The sequence below is a fragment of the Lynx rufus genome, unplaced genomic scaffold, assembly GCF_022079265.1.
Source record: "Lynx rufus isolate CCGP_SWC_20201006 ecotype Redwood Valley unplaced genomic scaffold, mLynRuf1.p SCAF_9, whole genome shotgun sequence".
Taxonomy (NCBI): Eukaryota; Metazoa; Chordata; class Mammalia; order Carnivora; family Felidae; genus Lynx; species Lynx rufus.
The window spans coordinates 21,272,236-21,280,722 of record NW_025814897.1 but is presented as its reverse complement, the minus strand read 5'-3'; positions in this window follow the sequence as shown (position 1 = coordinate 21,280,722).

Below are 8,487 nucleotides of genomic sequence, written 5' to 3'. Positions count from 1 at the left end.
CATCCTTCCCTCTCAACCTTCTTCCACCCCTTCTCAAGGCAACTGGGAATCTATTTTCTGTCACTGGAGTTTGCATTTTTAAAAATATTTTATTTACAAAACCATACAATATATACTCTTTGCTTGACTTCTTTTATTTGGCATAATTATTTTGAGATTCACTCAGGATCTTATGTGTATTGATAGTTTCTTTTTTACTTTCTTTTTTCTTTCTTTTTCTTTCTTTTTGCATAAGAATGCCTAATTATTTTAGTACTCTCAGATTGCCTTGACATTTAACTTTGTTGAGATCAATTGACCCTCTATGTGTTCATCTATTTTTTAGCTCTTTATTTTACTCCATTAACCTATCATCTATCTGGGTGCCTGTATCACACTGTCTTGTTAATTGTAGCTTCAGAATATGCTTTGAAGTTTATAATGTAGAGCCTCCAGCCTTGTTCTTTATCAGAGTTGTTTTGTTCATCCCAGACCTTTTGTATTTCCTTATGAATTTTAGAAACAGTTTATCAATCCTTACAAAATGCCTACTGGGCTTTTAAATAGGATTATAGTGAATCTATGAATCAATGTGAGGAAAACTAGTATCATGATAATTAGCCTTCTGATGCAGGAACACTGTATATTTAGGTTTCCTTCAACTTCTCTCAAAAAGGTTTTGCTTATAAGGATTTTGCACATATTTTGCCAGATATAGGATTTTGCACTAAGGATTTCACAGGTTTGGTGCTGTATACAAATGATATTTTAGATTTTAGTTTCCTTTTGTTCACTCGTAATTATTGAAGATGATGGATTTTTATATAATGATTCTGTTTCCTACAATCCAGCCAAACTCAATTGCCATTGACAATACCTTCTTTTTTTTCTTTTTTCCTGTAGTTCTCATAGGATTTTCTACATAGGCTATCATGTATCATTAAAAAGTTTTACTTCTTTCTTTCTGAACTAGTTGAAGTGTACTAGTTTGTTGGTATCATTGTTGCTACTTGCCTTATTGCTCTGAAGTGTACTTTATCTAACATTGAAGCGTGTTTCTTGTAGACAGCATAGAGTTGAGTTTGTTTTTTAGCTTTTCAGTGGATAGTTGACAATTACAGACCATTTGCGATTAAACTGATTATTGCTATGTTAGGGCTTAAGTTTGCCATTTTATTATTTTTGTGTTTTTTCTTCTGTTTTTCTTTCCTCTGACTCCCTTTCTTGACTTCCTATGGGTTACTTTTTTTTTTTTTTTTTTTTTACAATATTATATTAGGGGAGCCTGGGTGGTTCAGTCAGTTAAGCATCCGAGTTCAGCTCAGGTCATGATCTCACAGTTGATAGGTTCAAGCCCCTCATCTGGCTCTTCACTGGTGGCTCAGAGCCTAGAACCTATTTCGGACTCTGTGTCTCCCCCCACCCCCTCTCCCACTTGTGCACGTGCTCCCTCTCTCTTTTTCTCACAAAAAATTAATTCATTAGTTAATTAATTTTTAAAAACATTAAAAAAGAATTTTACTTTGGGGCGTCTGGGTGTCTCAGTCAGTTAAGCATCCAACTTCAGCTCAGGTCATGATCTCATAGTTTGTGAGTTCGGGCCCCACGTTGGGCTCTGAGCTGTCAGCACAGAGCCTGGAGCCTGCTTCAGATTCTGTGTCTCTCTCTCTCTGCCCCTCCCCTGCTCGCACTCTGTCTCTCTCTGTCTCTGTCTCTCTCTCTTAAAAATAAACATTAAAAAAAATTTTTAATAAAAAAATTTTTAAAAGAATTTTATTTTAATTTATTTATAAACTTTAATTAAACATATTAACTGTTAAAATGTATAAAGACTAAATTTCCATTTAAAAAAAGGAAAAAATAAAAGAAATAAAAACTAGAAGAAATAAAACAAGTGCCAATTATATACTTGGGCATGAAAATATAGTTATTGAAATAGAAATTAATTAATACTTGGATTAAACTCTGGACTGGATATAGTTGAAGATATATCTAGGGAACTAGACATTATCACTGAGGAATTAGAGAATCAGAAAAATAAGTCCTAAGGATTCACACAGAATGCATCAGGGAGAGAAAAAATGATTTAAAAAAGCAAAAAGGAAGTTAAGAGACAGAGAAGATAAACTGAGAGCCTCTACTTTGTTCTTTGGGTAAATATCTTGTAGTGCAATTTCTGGGTTGTAGGGTAATTTTATTTTAATTTTTGAGAAACCTACACACTGTTTTCCAGAGTGGCTGCACCTGTTTGCATTCCCACCAACAGTGCAAGAGGGTTCCTTCTCCGCATCCTCGCCAACATCTGTTGTTGCCTGAGTTGTTCATGTTAGCCATTCTGACAGGTGTGAGGTGGTATCTCATTGTGGTTTTGATTTGTATTTCCCTGATGATGAGCAATGTTGAGCATCTTTTCATGTGTCTCTTTGCCATTTGGATGTCTTCTTTGGAAAAGTGTCTATTCATGTCTTTTTCCCATTTCTTCACCGGATAATTTGCTTTTTGGGTGTTGAGTTTGGTCAGTTCTTTATAGATTCTGGATACTAACCCTTTATCTGATATATCATTTGTAAATATCTTATCCCATTCTGTCAGTTGCCTTTTACTTTTATTGATGGTTTCCTTGGCTGTGCAGAAGATTTTATCTTGATGAGGTCCCAATATTTCATTTTTGCTTTTATTTCCCTTGCCTTTGGAGACATGTCAAGTAAGAAGTTGCTGAGGCTGAGGTCAAAGACGTTGCTGCCTGTTTTCTCCTGTAGGATTTTGATGGTTCCCTGTCTCACATTTAGGTCTTTCATCCATTTTGAATTTACTTTTGGGTATGGTGTAAGAAAGTGGTCTAGTTTCATTCTTCAGCGTGTTGCTGTCCAATTCTCCCAGCACCATTTGCTAAAGAGACTTTTTTCCATTAGATACTCTTTTCTGCTTTGTTGAAAATTAGTTGACCATCTATATGTGGGCCCATTTCTGAGTTCTCTATTCTATTCCATTGTTCTATGTGTCTGTTTTTGTGCCAATACCATACTGTCTTGATGATTACAGCTTTGTAGTAGAGGCTAAAGTCTAGGATTGTGATGCCTCCCGCTTTGGTTTTCTTTTTCAACATTACTTGGCTATTCGAGGTCTTCTGTGGTTCCATACAAATTTGAGGGTTGTTAGTTGCAGCTCTGAGAAGAATGCCAGTGCTATTTTGATTGGGATTGCATTGAATGTGAAGATTGTTTTGGGTACTATCAACATTTTAACAATGTTTGTTCTTCCAATCCATGAGCATGGAATGTTTTTCCATTTCTTTGTGCCTTCCTCAATTTCTCTCATGAGCTTTCTGTAGTTTTCCATGTACAGTCTTTTACTTCTTTGGTTAGGTTTAAGCCTAGGTATTTTATAGTTTTTGGTGCAATCGTGAACAGGATCTATTCCTTGATATCTCTTTCTACTTAACAACAAATGTGTAATGTCAATATTTGCCATCACATAGATATACTTTGAAAACATTATGCTAAATGTAAGAAGCCAGACGCAAAAGGCCATATATAGTATGATTCAATTGACATAAAATATCCAGAATAGGCAACTCCACAGAGACAGAAAGCACATCAATGGTTGCTGGGAGCTGGGAAAAGAGGCAACAGGAAGTAACAACTTACTCCTCTTGGAGTGAAGAAATGTTCTGCAAACAGAGTAGTGACGGTTGCACAAATTTGTGAATGCACTAAATGCCACTGAATTGTTCACTTTAAAATGTGGAAAGTGTGTGTTTTTCCACAGTAAAGCGCAATATAGTTAAGGTGTATTCAAACTAAGTTTGTTCACAGAGATTGGTCTTTGAGCATTCCCCTTGTCCTGCTAAATTGGTAAGATTTAGCTGTACACATGATGTAATTGCCGGTGGGTTGAGTATAATAATTCAACTTAAAAAAAAAATGTATAAGGGGCACCTGGGTGGCTCAGCCGGATAAACATTTGACTTCAGCTCAGGTCATGATCTCACGGTTTGTGGGTTCAAGCCCGGCATCGGGCTCTGTGCTGACAGCTCAGAACCTGGAGCCTTCTTGGGATTCTATGCCTCCCTCCCTCCCGCTCTCTCTGTCCGCCCCCGCTCGCACGCAATCTCTCTCTGTCTCTCAAAAATAAATAAACAAATATTAAAAAAAAATTTTTAATATATAAAATGCATCAACTACGTTCAAGCCTTTGTTCTAACCGTGTTAGGAAATACAGAGATAAAGCTAGTGGTAGGTATGAAGCCCATGATCCTCTTCTCAGAGCACTTTCAAACTATGAGTTGAATACGTACAAAATAAGTATTATCCATCATTTTCTTAAAACGGACAAGATCATTAGAATTCTTAATCTAAAGTTAAATATTAATTTTTTATGAGGAATAACACTGGATGGCTGAAACGGGACCTCATTTTTATTTTTGCACTTATGCTGTTTTTCCATGTTATCTTATAAAGGCCACTTAGCCCCCCTGGGTCTTAGAATTCCTTCTAGACACATATATACAGTGCTTATGTATATTTTAACATGCTCTTCTGTTGACAACAGAGGTCATTGTTTTGAGATCTTTCTTTTTTAGTGTGGTGATATAATTTCATGGTAAGTACTGTGTTAGGTGTACCCCATACATTTCTATTTTATTGTATTCAGCTCAAAAACCTTTGTGTTTTCTCTTTCAGTGTCTTTTTTCAACCATTCCAGATATTTGGTTATTTTCCAGATTAATTTTTGTTGAATTCTTCATTCTTTTGACTTCTAGTTGCCCTCCTATTTTGAAAAACTTTGATCATTATTCCTCTGAGTATTTTTTTCCCTTCTCTTCCTCTCCTTCTTCCATTGAGGACTACAATTATACTTATATTATTAGGCTGCTTGAAATTGTCCCCTGCTTCACTGATGCTCTGCTCATACTGTTTTTCAATAGTTCTTCTCTCTGTATTTTGTTTAGGTTATTTCCATTGCTACGACAGAATTTGCAAATTTTCTGCGGTGTCTAATTTGTTACCACTCTAATCCAGTGAATTTTTCATGTTGGACATTGTATTTTAATCTTTAGAATTTTGATTTAGGTGATTTTTTATCATCCATATATTTCTCATAATGCTTATGATTTTCTTTACCTTTTGAAAATATGGAATATTTCAATTTTTCATCATTTGAAAATATGAAATATTCAATATTTCATTAAAACAGTAACTTTTAATGTCTTTGTCTACTAATTCCATTATGTGTGACTCTTCTGGGTCTTTGAATATTGACTTTTTAAAAAATCCTAATTATGGGCCTTATGTTTGTCTAGATTTCTCTATATTTCTGGAATTTTTTAACTTTAAATTTAAAATTTTTATCTTCATTCCAGTATAATTAACATACAGTGTTATAGTAGCTTCAGGTGTACAATATAGTGATTCAACAATTCCGTGCATTACTCAGGGCTCATTGCAGTAAGTGTTACATGTCTGGAAATTTTCGATTCTACAGCGCTCTTAAGTTTTTTCTGAAAAATTTGATTTCTTCAAGGCTTGCTCTTATGTGTTTAGGGGTAGAACCCAAATAGCCTTCTTTCTGCTGGTAGTTTTGTTTCACTACTGAGACAAAACCTTTGTAAAAACTCTGTTCAGTGCCCTGCGTAACACAAAAGTTTTCCACACTTAGTGGTGGAAATATCAAACTATTCTTAGCTCTAGTGGTTTCTCGAGAGTGCTGTATTTTGCTATGTCCCTCTAGAGAGTTGGATCTTGTTCTGACAGGCAGTTATGTTACTTCTGGATCAGCTTGATCAATCAATGTCTTGTTTTCAGGCTTCTTTATTATGTCTCTAGATTAGCTTTACTTTAGGGCTAATTAAACCCCACACACTTAAATCATGACCTTTTTGGATCTCTATTAAATGTCCCATATCTTCTCTATTTAGAAGATCAGAACTTGAATGATTTCTAGCTCTAAGCAAATATTTGCAGTATTTTTACTTACAGCCCCTACTTGTAAATGCTTCAGAAATTTTTCTTTGCCTAGCCTTGTGGGATTTCACCCTATGCACTTACAAATTAGTGTTGAACCATTCATGCAAGAGGGTCCCGTGTTGATTTCTGTGAATAGCCCCCTCCTCTTAATGCTCCACTCCACAAAGTCTTGTCACTTTGACATTCAGGAACTCTGACTTCTACCTTACCAATTCAGCACGACTTCTATGTTATTATTGGAATGACTTTTCTGAGCCACAGACTAGAAATTGCCCCAAAGCAGAAAGCCAGAATGAGCATAAGGCTCATCTAGTTGTTTTTTCTTCTCTCAGGTATCACAATCCTATGCCATTTTGTAGTGTGTATATGTATATATTCCATACATATATACATATATGAAACTTAAATTTTCTCGTAGCTTATAGAGTGAGCAAGTTTTGTTAAGTTTTGTAACAGTTATTTCTTTATAAATTGATACTTCCTTTTCATTTGATTCCTTTGTGATTCCTTTGTGAACATCATTGACAATAGGGCTTGATCCCACAACCCTGGGATCATGATCTGAGAAGAAATCAAGAGTGGGATGCTCAACCGACTGAGCCACCAAGATGCCCCAGTGTCCTGTTCTCTTATATTTGAGTAGTAATAATTCTCACTCCATAGAGTATTTACAGGAATTAAATTAGAAAATCCAAGTGGAGTATTTGATATATGGCTAGCGTACTGATAAGTACTTTTTAAGTATTTTTAAAATAACTTTAAATTACTTTTTAAAAATTATCTAATTATAAAATTATATATGGATATAGGTACGGATCAACTAAGATCTTGATGTAAATGTCAAGTAACCCTGTACTTTTATTTTGACATCTATATTGGCATTCACTTCACAAACTCTCAAGAAACTTGACCTCATGGAATTACAGAAATAAAAAGTCATAGACAAAATGTATGGAATCCTTCCTAGTTTCAGGAAGAATTTTATTTATGTTCATGTATTTTATTTATGTATTAGTGTTTTAGATAGAATCAGCAAAATGTATGAGAAAAAATCTTAAATTTGGTGTGAGGTAAATCCTACCTTCAATTACAGTTTCTCTGATTTAATATGATGTTACAGTGTTACTTTGACCAAACTGGAACTCAATTTCCACATCTGAAAAAACATGGACTATAATATATATTTTGAAGTGTTAATGTGAAGGTTTAATAAAATAATGTATATGGATTTCTTAAAGAGAACGTCTTGGCACATAGTCAGAAATTAAACAATATAGCTAATTTCTGCTTTCCCATTATACTGGTTCTAATATAATAGTCATGCCATTGTTCTGTTTCACAAAGTACTTTTAGAGTTTAATATGCCTCATTCAATAAGCTATGTTAAATGCCTCTGTTGCTATCAGAATAAGAGCTACAGATAAGTAGAAAACCTACTAAAAGGTAAAGTGGAAATCTATTGTTTTGGAGCAGGTATTTTAGATAATCTTAGGAACAAACAACTAAAGAAATTTCAAGCAAGTAGGTTATTAAAGACAGTGGTGGCTGATAGGTTCCGAATGCATGTCTGAAAGGTGAAAATAGGGTTTAAAAGGTTTGGCTTTCAAGCAAGGTGTAAGCAAGCGAGATTCAGTGTCAGGACAGAGACTAAAAGTAATGGAGAAGAATGGAACCTAGAGAAAAGGGGTAGGAGTCTAGCCCAGTCAAGTCCTGATGCAGAAGACAGAATTCCTGTTCTTGGAGCAATGCCAGGTGGAAATGAAAGCAAACGTTCTGGTCTAGGAAAACAAAATAGGAATGCAGCATTTAAAAGGAAGTGAGGGATGGGGAACCATCTGGGTCATAGGAACAAGACATACCATGAATTCAGAACTTTAAGTTCTTTAGGGCATCCATGTAAAAGGAACTGCTTTAGGTTGTAGAAGGACAGTAAGAAACAAGATAAGAAAAATCCATGCCTTCATGGAGTTTATGTTTTAGTTAGAAAGACAAACAATAAGTAGAAATAAATGTGATGAAGTAGGTGACTGTTTTAACAGTATGCTCTCAGGAGTCCTCTCTGTGCTTGTGGCATTTGAGCATCAAAGACTTAACTGAAGTGAGGGAGTAAGCTATGGAAATAGCAAGAAGAGTAGAAAAAATATATATAATTAAGTTTCTGGAGCACCGCCAATAAGGCAGATGAATACTTTGCTTTTGTGTTGTTTAATATGTACAACAGCACTTGCAAGAAAAGTACTATCTTTATGTTACGGAGGAAGTAAACAAGGCTCACAACTAGTGAGGGACAGTGAAAAACATAGGTGAATTATTCCTCCTACTTATTAAGTGCCATGATTTCTTTCGTCTACATGGTGATTTAAAGTTTTCTTAAAGATTTCCTCACCCCTCAACAACTCATTTTCCTTTATACCAGAGTTTAAGTAACTAGGAGAAGAAGGGAGTACTCTAAAAGGGTCTTGGTCTCCTCAGTATCTCAGCATGTCCAGATCTGTTCACTTACTACACTTTGCTGAGTGTTGCTCCGTTCCCCTGCCTACTT